The sequence below is a fragment of the Tachyglossus aculeatus genome, chromosome 3 (assembly GCF_015852505.1).
Source record: "Tachyglossus aculeatus isolate mTacAcu1 chromosome 3, mTacAcu1.pri, whole genome shotgun sequence".
In the NCBI taxonomy this organism is placed as follows: Eukaryota; Metazoa; Chordata; class Mammalia; order Monotremata; family Tachyglossidae; genus Tachyglossus; species Tachyglossus aculeatus.
Genome location: NC_052068.1, coordinates 74,904,831 through 74,920,931, shown reverse-complemented (window position 1 = coordinate 74,920,931; position 16,101 = coordinate 74,904,831). Strand labels below are relative to the sequence as shown.

The 16,101-nt window shown below is 43.6% G+C and overlaps 1 protein-coding gene across 3 annotated transcripts in view; it reads right to left on the bottom strand.

The window, feature by feature from the left end:
- Nucleotides 1-16,101, bottom strand: part of PRLR (prolactin receptor) — a 214,370-nt gene that overhangs the window by 63,202 nt on the left and 135,067 nt on the right. The window lies entirely within an intron of this gene.

Below are 16,101 nucleotides of genomic sequence, written 5' to 3'. Positions count from 1 at the left end.
AACTGCGGGTATAACTGCTAACAGCAAGAGAAAAGAACAGTGAATAGACTGTTAAATGAGCAGAGTGTGAAAATACCTTTATAACTATATGCTAAGGATGGCTGTTGGGAGAACACAATTGGAAATTAGTCAGAAAATCATGCCTACCAAGCTAGTACAGTCTATTTTCCCAAGCGCTTAGTACAGTGCTCTGGACACAGCACTCAATAAATACCATCGATTGATTGAAATGCCTCCTGGAGGAGGTGGGTGTGAGGAGGGCTTTGAGGATAGGAGAAGCAGCGTGGCTCAGTGGAAAGAGCCTGGGCTTTGGAGTCAGAGGTCACGGGTTCAAATCCTGGCTCCACCACTTGTCAGCTGTGTGACTCTTCTAGACTGTGAGCCCACTGTTGGGTAGGGACTGTCTCTATATGTTGCCAACTTGTACTTCCCAAGCACTTAGTACAGTGCTCTGCACACAGTAAGCGCTCAACAAATACGATTGATTGATTGGCTTTGGGCAAGTCACTTAACTTCTCTGTGCCTCAGTTACCTCATCTGTAAAATGGGGATGCAGACTGTGAGCCCCCGGTGGGCAACCTGATCACCTTGTTAACCTCCCCAGAGCTTAGAACAGTGCTTTGCACATAGTAAGTGCTTAATAAATGCTATCATTATTATTATTGTGATGGGGCAGATGTGAAGGAGAGTGGAAGGAGCAGTTCCAGGAAGAAGGACAGGAGCCAACTTTGTACTTCCCAAGTGCTTAGTACAGTGCTCTGCACACAGTAAGCACTCAATAAAAGACTGTGAGCCCACTGTTGGGTAGGGACCGTCTCTATATGTTGCCCACTTGTACTTCCCAAGCGTTTAGTACAGTGCCCTGCACACAGTAAGCGCTCAATAAATACGATTGAATGAATGAATGACAGCCGAAGAAGGCTTGTTCCGCTACACATTTGGCAGGTCTGCCCTGGCCACCCTGACCAAATCTTTCGGCATTTGAGGGAGAGTTTCTTGGTCCAAGTAGTGCTTGTTTAGCAAAACAGGACAACCACATGAAGGGGCACTAGACTGAAAGGTGACCTGGATTCTAATCCTGGCCCTTCACTGATTAACCACAGGACCTGGGTCATGCCAACCTAGGGCGGGATGGCCAGGAATTGAGGTCTGCCCCACTGGGAGCTCTCCTGGGCTGGCCGGTGGGACCCGTCACCGTTCTGACGGTAGGCATCTACGTGGGTGTGTATGTGTGTGAAACTCTATGGATACACTACAAGAAGGATTGCAGATGGAGGCGGAGAATTTGGGGAGAGATGCGTCCATGGCGTCGCTAAGGGGCGGAGACATCTCCCTCATTCATTCAATCGTATTTATTGAGCGCTTACTGTGTGCAGAGCACTGTACTAAGCATTTGACTCGACTGCGTAAGACAAGTGTGTGTGTAAATATCACACCCACACCTACTTCCGTTACTGTGTGCAGAGCACTGCACTAAGCGTTTGACTCGACCGCGTAAGAGAAGTGCGTGTGTAAATATCACACCCACACCTACTTCCACAGACCACTCATTCATTCAACTGTATGTATTGAGCACTTACTGTGTTCAGAGCACTGTACTAAGTGCTTGGGAGAGTACAATACAACAATAAACAGATACATTCCCTGCCCACAACAAGCTTACAGCCAATCCGATTTTCCGGTATCCACCCCAGGGCTTAGTACAGTGCCTGGCACATACTAAGGGCTTAATAAGTATTACAGTTATTAAAAATGGATGTAGTTGTGCTTTTGATATCAGTCTGGAGAAGCTCCACTACATGTCACGGCTCCACTGCATGTCTGCTGTGTGACCTTGGGCAAGTCACTTTACTGGGCCTTAGTTAATATCATCTGTAAAATGGGGATTAAGAGTGTAAACCGTAGGTGGGACAGGGATTGTACCCAATCTAACTTGAATCTACCCCAGAACGTAGAATAGTGTTTGGCACATAGTAAGTGCTTAACAAATACGATAATAATAAGTATTATTTTTACCAGGGGGAGAGCTAGCTCTCTTCCTCCCTTCAAGGCCCTATTGAGAGCTCACCTCCTCCAGGAGGCCTTCCCAAACTGAGCCCCTTCCTTCCTCTCCCCCTCGTCCCCCTCTCCATCCCCCCTTCTTACCTCCTTCCCTTCCCCACAGCACCTGTATATATGTATATATGTTTGTACATATTTATTACTCTATTTTACTTGTACATATCTATTCTATTTATTTTATTTTGTTAGTATGTTTGGTTTTGTTCTCTGTCTCCCCCTTTTAGACTGTAAGCCCACTGTTGGGTAGGGACTGTATATGTTGCCAATTTGTACTTCCCAAGTGCTTAGTACAGTGCTCTGCACATAGTAAGTGCTCAATAAATACGACTGATGATGATGATGATGAAGACAATCAACAATACAAATAAATAAATACTCGCGCAGACACATACAAAAAACTGTATATCTGGGCTGATCTGTTAGTTTGCTGTGGATGAATACACTGGTGGCAGAGGGTACTCTTTCAATCGACACCATGGACCAACCTAAATCAGCCTCCTAATACTAATTATCCCACTGAATCAATCAGTGGGAAGCACTGGGCACCTATTGAATGCAGAACACTTAATACAGTGCTTGGGAGTGGACAACAGGAGCAAAACAAATAGTCTATGCTCTCAAGGAGCTTGCCATCTAATGAAGGGGCATTAAGCCTGTAGCATTTACAATAGTATTAGTAATATTAATAGTGATAGTATTTATTTAGTGCTTACCGTGTGCAGAGCACTATACTATGCATGAACATTGAACTAAGAGGTGGCACAGAAATAATAATAATGATGGCATTTATTAAATGCTTACTACGTGCCAAGCACTGTTCTAAGCGCTGGGGAGGTTACAAGGTGATCAGGTTGTCCCACAGGGGGGCTCACAGTCTTCATCCCCATTTTCCAGATGAGGGAACTGAGGCCCAGAGAAGTGAAGTGACTTGCCCAAAGTCACACAGCTGGCAATTGGCAGAGCTGGATTTGAACCCATGACCTCTGACTCCAAAGCCCAGGCTCTCACAGTAGTTCTGCATATGGCTACCTGAGGGGCAGGTGAGCTGTAGGTTTCTACCTGACGACATCTGCCGCTGACACAGGCATTCCTGAGCTCAAAGTAGCCCCATTCATTCATTCATTCAATCGCATTTATTGAGCGCTTACTGTTTGCAGAGCACTGTACTAAGCACTTGGGAAGTACAAGTTGGCAACATATAGAGACGGTCCCGACCCAACAGTGGGCTCACAGTCTAGAAGGGGGAGACAGAGAAGAAAACCAAACATATTAACAAAATAAAATAAATAGAATAAATATGTACAAGTAAAATAGAGTAATAAATATGTACAAATTATATATATATGTACAAAAACATATATATATGTTGAAGCTATGTATATATATATATATATATATATATATATATATATATATATACATATGGAGAAGCAGCGTGGCTCAGTGGAAAGAGCCCAGGCTTTGGAGTCAGAGGTCAAGGGTTCAAATCCCAGCTCTGCCACTTGTCAGCTGGGTGACTTTGGGCAAGTCACTTCACTTCTCTATGCCTCAGTTCCCTCATCTGTAAAATGGGGATGAAGACTGTGAGCCCCCCGTGGGACAACCTGATCACCTTGTAATCTCCCCAGCGCTTAGAACAGTGCTTTGCACATAGTAAGTGCTTAATAAAATGCTATCATTATATATATATATATATATATATATATATATATATATATATATATATATATATATATATATATATAAAATAGAGAGGCAGCGTGGCTCAGTGGAAAGAGCACGGGCTTTGGAGTCAGAGGTCATGGGTTCGAATCCCGGCTCCACCACATGTCTGCTGTGTGACCTTAGGCAAGTCACTTAATTTCTTGGAGCCTCAGTTCCCTCATCTGTAAAATAGGGATTTAGACTGTGAGCCCCACGTGGTACAATCTGATCACCTTGTAACCTCCCCAGCGCTTAGAACAGCGCTTTGCACATAGTAAGCGCTTAACACATGCCATTATTATTATTATATATACAGGTGCTGTGGGGAGGTGAAGGAGGTAAGGTGGGTGGGATGGGGAGGGGGAAGAGGGGAAAAGGAAGGAGGGGGCTCAGTTTGGGAAGCTCCAGGGGTGGGTGGGATACCAGGGGGACAAGAAGGCCAGAGTGTGTGGAGAAAGAAGCCAAAGAGGGTAAATTTGGGGTGGGGGTCTAAGTCCTTGAAGAATTGATGGAACTTGTCTGGGCCTGAAACAGGCTTCCGAGCAGATGGAAATGCCTCCAAGTCCCTATGTGAGAGTGTAGATGATTTTGGAGACTTTCTAGAGATTTCTTCCACACTGAGCCATGCTGTTGAAAGACCCGCATAACCAGAAACTACCGGCGAGGCCCCTCTAGCCCATGGACGCTTGTGCAGCAGCAGCTTCTAAAATGGCACTGTGGATAGAGCACGGGCTGGGAGACAGAAGGTCATGGGTTCTAATCCCAGCTCTGAGCCCCAAGTGGGACGGGGACTGTGTCCAACCCAATTTTCTGATATCCACCCCAGGGCTTAGTACAGTGCCTGGCACGTACTAAGGGCTTAATAAGTATTACAATTATTAAAAATGGATGTAGTCCTGCTCTTGATATCAGGCAGGTACCTTTCTTTCCTGGCTTCCTCTGGGATGAGTCAGGAAAATAGCCCGAGATCTCACAGCGCTGGATATGCAGTACAGTCACTGCTAAATCATAATAATGATGGTATTTGTTAAGCGATTACTACGTGCCAAACACTGTTCTGAGCGCTGGGGTAGATACCAGGTAATCAGGTTGTCCCATGTGGGGCTCACAGTCTTAATCCCCATTTTCCAGATGAGGTAACGGGCAGAGAGAAGTTAAGTGACTTGCCCGAGGTCACACAGCCGACAAGTGGCGGAGGTGGGATTAGAACCCATCATCATCATCAATCGTATTTATTGAGCGCTTACTATGTGCAGAGCACTGCACTAAGCGCTTGGGAAGTACAAATTGGCAACATATAGAGACAGTCCCTACCCAACAGTGGGCTCACAGTCTAAAACCCATGACCGTGATCTTTCCACTAAGCCACGCTGCTTCTCTAACTCACCACTGACCTTACTCTACGTGTAAATATGAATAAAATGTAATTATTCGTGTTAATGTCTGTCTCCCCCTCTGGACTGTAAGCTCCTTGTTGGCAGAAAATATGTCTGTTTATTGCTATAGCATACTCTCCCAAGTGCTTAGTACAGTGCTCTACCCACTGTAGGCGCTCAATAAATTCAACTGACCGACTGAATGTCAACACTGTCTCCCCAACCCAGGGTTCTAGGACGTGGTGATCAGATGTAATGATAATAATTACGGTGTTGGTTGAGCGCTTACTATGTGCCAAGCCCTGCACAAAGAAAGCACAGGGGTAAATACAAGATAATCCATTCAGACCCAGTCAAAGTAGGAGGGCAGCATGGCTCAGTGGAAAGGGCCCGGGCTTTGGAGTCAGAGGTCATGGGTTCAAATCCCGGCTCCGCCAATTGTCAGCTGTGTCACTTTGGGCAAGTCACTTCACTTCTCTGTGCCTCTGTTCCCTCATCTGTAAAATCAGGATTAAGACTGTGAGCTCCCCGTGGGACAACCTTGTAACCTCCACAGCACTTAGAACAGTGCTTTGCACATAGTAAGCGCTTAACAAATACCATCATTATTATTATTATTAAAAGTCTGACTCAGAGAGAAGTTAAGTGACTTTCCCAGATCACACAGCAACCAAGTGGTGCAGTTAGGATAAGTTACAGTTATAGTTCTAGCCAGACAGAAGGCCTGTCTAAGGACCTTTCCTCTACTTATATTCTACTGAAATCTCACATTTTGCAGCTTAAGCAGGCATGTAGTTCCCAAGCGCTTAGTACAGTACTCTGCACACAGTAAGCACTCAATAAATACGATTGATACACACAGTAAGTGCTCAATAAATATGATTGAAAGAATGAATGTAGGCTTATGGGCAGGAATGCCTCCCACACTCTAGGCTGTGAGCTTGTTGTGGGCAGGGAATGTCACTGTTTGTTGTTGTTTTACACTTCCCCAAGCACTTAGTCCAGTGCTCTGCCCACAGAAACTGTTCAATAAATACGACTGAATGAATGAACGAGAAAGATTGCAAAATGAAGGTGAGATAGTTTAACTTGGATTTCTGTAAACGTCAAAAAAGAGAGCGAAATTCCAAGAAGCCAACCAAGAGCAATTAGAACATTGTGTCTTCTCAAATCACCATATGGACATTATTTACTAGCATGGTAAGAAAGCTAATGGCTGCATTAGTATAATTACCGTCATCCACTTCTGAGTCCGAAAAAATAGCCGGCATGTCCAATCAACTCGGTACTACGGTGATAGAGTCTGGACTGATATGAGAGAAGGATTGTTCAATAATATAAAACAGATTCCCCAGATTCTTTGTGTTTTTGCTGAATGCCTTTCTATTTTGCAGTTTGCAACTGAGCCGGTCCCTTGTCGGCTACCTCTGGGACACCCAATTGTTCTGAATGTCACTGGAAAAAAAGATACAATGAGCGCCGTGGCTCAGTGGAAAGAGCACGGGATTTGGAGTCAGAGTTCAGGGGTTCAAATGCTGGCGCTGCCAATTGTCAGCTGTGTGACTTTGGGCAAGTCACTTCATTCATTCATTCATTCATTCATTCAACCGTATTTATTGAGCGCTTACTGTGTGCATCATCATCAATCGTATTTATTGAGCGCTTACTATGTGCAGAGCACTGTACTAAGCGCTTGGGAAGTACAAATTGGCAACATATTCATTCATTCATTCAATCATATTTATTGAGCACTTACTATGTGCAGAGCACTGTACTAAGCGCTTGGGAAGTGCAAGTTGGCAACAAATTCATTCATTCATTCAATCGTATTTATTGAGCGCTTACTGTGTGCAGAGCACTGTACTAAGCGCTTGGGAAGTGCAAGTCGGCAACATATAGAGACGGTCCCTACCCAACAGCAGGCTCACAGTCTACAACTTCACTTCTCTGTGCCTCAGTTACCTCATCTGTAAAATGGGGATTAAGACAGTGAGCCCCCGTAGGACAATCTGATCACCTTGTAACCTCCCCAGCGCTTAGAACAGTGTTTCGCACACAGAGAGTGCTTAATAAACGCCATTAATATTATTATTATTATTATTAACGAGGAAAGGTGAAGAATATTTTTTCCCTCTTCAGCTTTCATTTCACTGGTTCACAGAATTGTTGACAGGGCAGACGGAACCCTTATTATCCCCCTACTTCAACAAACACACGCACGCACGCACAATATCCCTAGCTGTCCTGTTTTCTAAGCCACTCAGCATTATAAATCAATCAATCAATCAGTGGTACTTATTGAGCCCCTTACCATGTGCAGAGCACTAAAGTAAGCTCTTGGAAAAGTACAAAACAACAGAAATAATAATAATAGTAATAATAATTACAAGAGAAGCAGCATGGCCTAGTGGATAGAGCACGGGCCGGAGAGTCAAGAAAGACCTGGGTTCTAATCTCGGCTCCAGCACTTGTCTGCTGGGTGACCTTGGGAAAGTCCCTTAACTTCTCTGTGCTGTAGCTACCTCATCTGCAAAATGGAGATTAAAACTGTGAGCCCTGGATGGGACAGGGATTCTGTCCAAACTGATTACCTTGTATCTCCCTCAGTAATTAGTACAGGGGCTGGCACATAGTAAGGACTTAAAAATATCATAAAATGTATAATATTATTATTATACTTATTATAATAAGTATAGAACAATTTGTGCAAGCACTGCACTAATTATATATTATTATTATTATACTTGTTGAGGGCTTACTATGTGCCAAGTCCTGTACTAAGCACTGGGGCCGATGCAAGATAACTGTGGTAATAATAATAATAATAATGATGGTACTTGTTAAGCGCTTACTATGTGCAAAGCACGGTTCTAAGTGCTGGGGGGATACAAGGTGATCAGGTTGTCCCACCTGGGGCTCACAGTCTAAATCCTCATTTTACAGATGAGGTAACTGAGGCACAGAGAAGTTAAGTGGCTTGTCCAAGGTCACACAGCTGACAAGTGGCGGAGCTGGGATTTGAACCTATGACCTCTGACTCCCAAGCCCGTGCTCCCTGACCACAGTGATAGTTTATAAAATGGGGGAGGGTACACGTATAATAATAATAATAATAATGATGGCATTTGTTAAGTACTTACCATGTGCAAAGCACTGTTCTAAGTGCTGGGGGGATACAAGGTGATCAGGTTGGCCCACGTGGGGCTCACAGTCTTAATCCTCCTTTTACAGATGAGGTAACTGAGGCTCAGAGAAGTTAAGTGACTTGTCCAAGGTCACACAGTAGACATGTGGCAAAGCCAGGATTCGAACCCACGACCTCTGGCTCCAAAGCCCGTGCTCTTTCCACTGAGCCACGCTGCTTCTCAAGCCCGGACTCTCTCCACTGAGCCACGCTGCTGTCATTGCTGCTGAGCAATGAAGCACTTAATCAAGCGCTTAGTACAGTGCTCTGCACACAGTAAGTGCTCAATAAATACGATTGATTGATTGATTGATTGATTGCTGAGGTCTCAGAAGTAATCTGTTCTGTAACCACAGACTCCACCCGGTATCCCAAGTAGCTGTTTCATAACCCGTGCTGATGGGCACAGGATGACCAGATGAGAGTGTGGATGACTCAACACACACCATCACTCCTACTGAAAAAATGACTTGCCGTTTGGCCAGCTGGTGCCCGTGTAAACTGCTCCCATCTACACCACTGGTGTCTGAGCACATATTTAATATTCTATTTATTTTGTTAATGATGTGCATTTCGCTTTGCTCTGACGACTTGACATCTATCCACATGTTTTGCTTTGTTTGTCTCCCCCTTCTAGACTATGAGCCCATTGTTGGGTAGGGACCGTTTCTATATGTTTCCGACTTGTACTTCCCAAGTGCTTAGTCCAGTGCTCTGCACACAGTAAGCGCTCAATAAATACGATTGAATGAATGAATGAATGAGCATCACTCACCCTAAGGGACCAGAAAAGGTGTGTGACTGTTTCTTCATGGACAAGGGGTACAAATGATGTTCTTTCATAGACACTCAGGGGTCTACTGTGTAAAGTTCTGTTCTTGACACCCGGGAACATTCAGTAGAAAAATTATAGAAGAAAAACCCCTCTCTCTAATAATAATAATGATGGCATTTGTTAAGCGCTTACTATGTGCAAAGCACTGTTCTAAGCACAGAGGAGGTTACAAGGTGGTCAGGTTGTCCCACCGGGGGCTCACAGTCTTGATCCCCATTTCACAGATGAGGTAACTGAGGCACAGAGAAGTGACTCGCCCAAAGTCACACAGCTGACAATTGGCGGAGCCAGGATTCGAACCCATGACCTCTGACTCCAAAGCCTATGCTCTTTCCTCTGAGCCATGCTGCTTCTCACACTGCATAGGAAAGTGAAGTGACTTCCTGAAGGTCACACAGCAGTGATATTTATTGAGCACCTACTTTGTGCCGAACACTGTAGTATAAGCACTTGGGAAGGTATAATACAACAGAGTCTGTAGACAGATTCCCTTCCCATAATGAGATTGGATGGTTTCTGAAAACTGAGAAAAAATTCAGTCTTGATCAATCACAGTCTTGATCCCCATTTTACAGATGAGGTAACTGGGGCACAGAGAAGTTAACTGACTTGCCCAAAGTCATACAGCTGACAATTGGAAGAGCCGGAATTTGAACCCATGACCTCTGACTCCAAAGCCCGCGCTTTTTCCACCGAGCCACGTTGCTTCTCACTCTAGACTGTGAGCTCACTGTGGTCAGGGAATGGGTCTGTTGATTGTTGTACTGTACTCTCCCAAGTGTTTAGTACAGTGCTCCACACGCAGTAAATGCTCAGTAAAGAAAATGGAATGAATGAATGAATCATCATCAATCATATTTATTGAGCGCTTACTGTGTGCAGAGCACTGTACTAAGCGCTTGGGAAGTACAAAATGAATGATTCCGGGTTCTTAAGAGCTTACCAACGCAGCCATTTCAAACGACTTCTGTTGGCCACTTTCCATGGCTCTGACATAACGAATTGATACTACGCTTTTGGTTGGGGATGCTATATCATCATCTAGGCACTAAAGAAATTAACACCCTGCTCCATGTTCTTCTACTGTCTATAAAATGGTTCATTTTACTATTCACAAAACTCAGAAGACATAGTCCCTGTCCTCTGATGCTTACATTCTGGGGAAAAAAAATGATCATCTCCAGACGCCAAGCTTATGGGCAGGGAACGTGACTGTCGATTCTGTTGTCTTGTACTTTCCCAAGTGCTTGTACAGTGCTCTGCACATGGTAAACTCTCAACAAATACCACTGACTGAATAATTGATCATCTAGGCGTGCAAAATAGAAGCAATAAGGGATTGTGCCAAACATTCATTAAAGTTAGTGGCAAGAAGTTTTAATGGGAATGACCATCCCAGATAAGACACACAATGTTGGCCAGGGTTTGATAATCTGGAAATGTAGTTTAATGCAATCTTAATCCTGGGTTACATTTCAAGGAGCTGAACTTTTAAAAGGAATGACCCTTTTAAAAATGAAAATTAAGTGCCAGGAAAAGATAAGCCAGCACTCTTTGGAAGCAAATCCATCAGTGGTATTTATTGAGCATTTCTGTGGGCGGATCACTGGACTAAGCACTTGGAAGAGAGCAATTGAGTTGGTAGACATCATCCTTGTCCTCCACGGGCTTACAACCTAATGTGGGAAACAACAAATTATAACGGCTGTGAATGAGGTTGGGGTGAGTACTGAAGTGCTTAGGGGTTAGGACTAAGGAGACACAGTAAGGAAGGAAAAATAGAATGGGAAAACGAGGGATTAGCCAGGGAAGGCTTCTGAAGGAGATAACTAAATGTTGGGAAGGAACACATTTGGGTTTCAGGAGATGTATTTTTAAACAGGCACAAACGAATCGAGAATTTTGGCTACAGTGTGTTTAAGGTCAGTTGTGCCTTTCTGTTCATCTTTTGCCAGAGATCACTATAATCAGGCTCTTGCTAGTTTAAAATAATGAGACAAAACAGAAATCAGGAGAAGGAAAACCACGATAGTTTGTCCTTACACAATTGAAAAGATTACTTAGGCACATTATTGGCTCTGTGAGAAAAGGAATGTCAGTTTAGTTTTAGATATACAATAGCTTTTAAGCAAGAATGGAAAATGAAAAGCGATTAAGTCGTAAAAATGTCCTTAAGCTTCTGTGCTGCTGCTCAGAATTATATTAAATACCAAGGTCATCTCATAGCCCAACCAGTCTATGAACTCCTTACAGAAGAATAGGAACAAAGTTGTTTATAAAACTTCACGTGAGCTATATTTCAGCATAAGCCTCATGAGTGTTAGTATGTTTGGTTTTGTTTGGGTAGGGACTGTTGGGTAGGGACTGTCTCTATATGTTGCCAACTTGTACTTCCCAAGCGCTTAGTACAGTGCTCTGCACAAAGTAAGCGCTCAATAAATATGATTGATTGATTGATGAGTGAGATGGAGGATAGACCACAAATTTAAGTTTTTTCAGACCTAATAAGAGATATGTATTTCCAACTATAAACATTCCAGATGTGCTTCCAATGCTACATTTCAGCCCCTGGAATATTGTTAGGCCCCTTCTGGGACATAATGAGGGTTGACTGATGTTGTGGTTAATTTCTATGGCCATGACTATTTTGGCAAAGGGAAATGGGGAATTGAGTAGCATAATGCAGTTCCCAGGGAACTGAATCCTTGGGAAGTATCGTTGCCCTTCGGTTCAATGCAGACGTGGATTTCAGGGAGAGGGTTTCTTTTTTCTTAATGGTATTTGTTACGTGCTTACTATGTGCCAGGAATTGTACTAAGTGCTGGGGTAGATGCAAGTTTATCTGGTTGGACACAGACCCGATCCCACATAGACTAGGTGTGGAGAAGCAGAAAGGCTCAGTGGAAAGAATGCGGGCTTTGGAGTCAGAGATCATGGGTTCTAATCCTGGCTCCGCCACGTGTCTGCTGTGTGACCTTGGGCAAGTCGCATCACTTCTCCGCTCCTCAGTGACCTCATCTGTAAAATGGGGATTAAGACTGTGAGCCCACGTGGGACAACCTGATCACCTTGTATCCCCCCCAGCGCTTAGTACGGTGCTTCGCACATAGTAAGTGCTTAATAAACACCATCATTATTACACAGGGCTCACAGTCTTAATCCCCATTTTACAGATGAGGGAACGGAGACATAGAGAAGTTAAGTGACTTGCCTGAGGTCACACAGCAGACAGGTGTCAGAGCTGGATTGGAACCCACGACTTCTGACTTGCTTTCAGGCCTAAGGCTTTTCCACTAGGCCATGCTGCTTCCCACACTTTTTTTTTTGAGAGAGGATCTCTTTCAAACTCGAATAGGCCATTTAAGTGAAAAACAAATCAAAATTCCTTAATAGGTCTTTGTTTTGTTTTGTTTAGGTTTTGTTTTGTTCAGTCTATGTAAATACTATCTGTGGAACAAAACACCTATGCACAATAGAGTTGCTGAATTGTGTCAATTAGCATTTCATTGTAATTCTTTTATAGAGGGTTCTTCTTGCCAACTAGGAAATGTCTAGTTTCAGCTGTTAACAGCAACTTTTAAAATTAGGTAAACAGCACAAAGTGGTTGAGGATACTTTGGATGCAAGAACCCTAATGAATTCCACATTTTTTTCCTACAATGCACAGGAAATAGGGGCTATTATCAAAAGAAAATACTTTCAGTGCAGAACAATGATGGATGGAGACCAGTTCCACTAAAAACAATATTGGTTTTGAAATGGATCAACTCCTAAAAATTTGTTTTCTCCAAGCTGTCAACAAGAAGATATGATGGGGATACGGGGACCATAGGTTTGTCTCAGTGAGGCCTTGTACATATCAGTAGGTTCAAAAAGGATTTGAATACATTCACAGCTAGTGGTCCACAATATGTGATTAGGAGGAAAGTTGGGAGTGCAATCAATCATGGTATGTATTATCATCATCATCATCATCAATCGTATTTATTGAGCACTTACTATGTGCAGAGCACTGTACTAAGCGCTTGGGAAGTACAAATTGGCAACATATAGAGACAGTCCCTACCCAACAGCGGGCTATTATGCATTTACTGTGTACAGATTCTTGTGTTAAGTGATGGGGAAAGTATAATACAAGGGAGTTGGTATACACAATTCCTGCCCTCAAGGAGCTCTCAATCTCCAGGGAGGGTAGAAGGGTAAAAACTTCCCTCTAATCATTTTGCAACCATCATCTTGCTCAATTAGGGCTAATTTATTTGCATTTAACTGGGTGCACAGTGTTAAACTCATGCTGCTGTTGTCAGAGTAAGGGGCAGTTTGGACCTCTGGTCTGACGTGGTATTTATTGACAGTGCTAGTCAGCAACCACATTTCTTATATTCTTATGTCCCTTAAAAATGTATTTGGAGCCATAAATCTCTATCTTATTGACAAAACTGATATAGAGCTTCCAAAAACTGTTTTGGGGAGCTCTTCAGGAATTTATTGCTTTGTTACCTTGATCAATCAATGAATGGTATTTATGGAGGGCTTACTGTATGCAGAGCACTGTACTAAGTGTTTGCAACAGTACAATATAACAGAGTTGGTAGACACATTTCCTGCCCAGAAGGAGCTTACAGTCTAGAGGATCTCAAAGTGTTTTTAAGAGAGTGACAAACTGTGGAATGGATCACAGGTGATTTACTTGGGAAAAGACAAAAGACTCATTTACAGGGTTTTCTCCAATTTTGGGGGGTGTGTGATTCCATTGGTCATTGTCAAATTTTCCTCAAGACCCCTCTCTCTTTTTCCCCCACCCTCCTTCTGACTGCAATTCATTCATTCAATCATATTTATTGAACGCTTACTGTGTGCAGAGCACTGTACTAAGCGCTTGGGAAGGACAAGTTGGCAACATTTAGAGACTGCAATCCCAAGTCGCCCACTTCTCTGGATCTCTTCACCTCAGTTTGCCCCGTGTGGTGTGAGAATGGGTCAGACCTGCTCATCGCTCAGCCAGGGTGGAAGAGACGAGTATGGACTATAGAGATGGAGTGTGATGTAATGCTTTCCATATTGGGTGAGGGGAAAAGAATGGGCTGACAGGTGACTGGAGGTAAGTGCTACCTATTTAGCGCTTAATGTGTGCAGAGCACTGTACTAAGCTTTAGGAGAGAATATCCAGGTGAGAGTTAGCCATGGCCCTGTCCTTTGGGGTGGAGGGGCTCACAATCTGAGAGGGAAGTGAAGCTGGAGGGAAGGAATCTTCTTGACTCCAGGCTCCACTGCTATTTTTTGGTCTTACAGTGAGGGATCCAGTTTAGAGAATCATTAAAACTGGCTTTCCAAAGTCACTGCCCATTTATAAGAGGAGTACTGAGGAAGACAAAAAGTATGTTTCAGGACAATCTTTATGTGTGTAGAATGGGAGGAATCTGGGGGCAGAGATTATCTATGATTCAGCTCAATCAACACCCATGGATAAAACTCCGAATTAGTAGCCTTATCTGTGGTGTTTTTCTCAGCCTTCAAATCCCAATCTCTCCAATAATAATTCATTTAATCGTATTTATTGAGCGCTTTCTGTGTGCAGAGCACTGTACTAAGCACTTGGCAAGTACAAGTTGGCAACATATCGAGACGGTCCCTACCCAACCGCAGGCTCACAGTCTAGAAGGGGGAGACAGACAACAAAACAAAACATATTAAAATAAAATAAGTAGAATAAATATGTACAAATAAAATAAATAAATAGAGTAATAAATATGTACAAACATATATACATATATAAAGGTGCTGTGGGGAGGGGAAGGAGGTAGGGTAGGGGGGATGGCGAGGGGGAGGAGGCGGGAGGGAAAGAGGGGACTCAATCTGGGAATAACAATAATGATGACATTTGTTAAGCGCTTACTATGTGCAAAGCACTGTTCTAAGCGCTGGGAAAGATACAAGGTGATCAGGTTGTCCCACAAGGAGCTCACAGTCTTAATCCCCATTTTACAGATGAGGTCACTGAGGCCTCAGGGATTTGAACCCATGACCTCTGACTCCCAAGCCCGGGCTCTTTCCATTGATCCATGCTGCTTCTCTTACTGTGTCACACTCTATCACTATGTACAGGGAGGCCTTAAGGAAATACAGATCTCCAAAGCAGCCAACAATACTAATGATTGTGGCATTAATAATAATAATAATGATGGCATTTGTTAAGCGCTTACTATGTGCAATGCACTGTTCTAAGCACTGGGGGGGATACAAGGTGATCAGGTTGTCCCACGTGGGGCTCACAGTCTTCATCCCCATTTTACAGATGAGGGAACTGAGGCTCTGAGAAGTTAAGTGACTTGCCCAAGGTCACACAGCAGACATGTGGTGGGGCCGGGATTCAAACCCATGAAGTCTGACTCCAAAGCCCACGCTCTTTCCTCTGAGCCACACTGCTTCAATGCTTTGCTAATGCTTTGCATTAGTTAAGTTTTTACTATGTGCTGAGCACTGTATAAATGTTGGGGTAGATCATCAAGTCAATCAATCAATCAATCAATCAATCGTATTTATTGAGCGCTTACTATGAGCAGAGCACTGTACTAAGCGCTTGGGAAGTACAAATTGGCATCACATAGAGACAGTCCCTACCCAACAGTGGGCTCACAGTCTAAAAGGGGGAGACAGAGAACTGAACCAAACATACCAACAAAATAAAATAAGTAGGATAGAAATGTACAAGTAAAATAAATAAATAAATAAATAAATAGAGTAACAAATATGTACAAACATAAATACATATATACAGGTGCTGTGGGGAAGGGAAGGAGGTAAGATGGGGGGATGGAGAGGGGGACGAGGGGGAGAGGAAAGAAGGGGCTCAGTCTGGGAAGGCCTCCTGGAGGAGGTGAGCTCTCAGCAGGGCCTTGAAGGGAGGAAGAGAGCTAGCTTGGCGGATGGGCAGAGGGAGG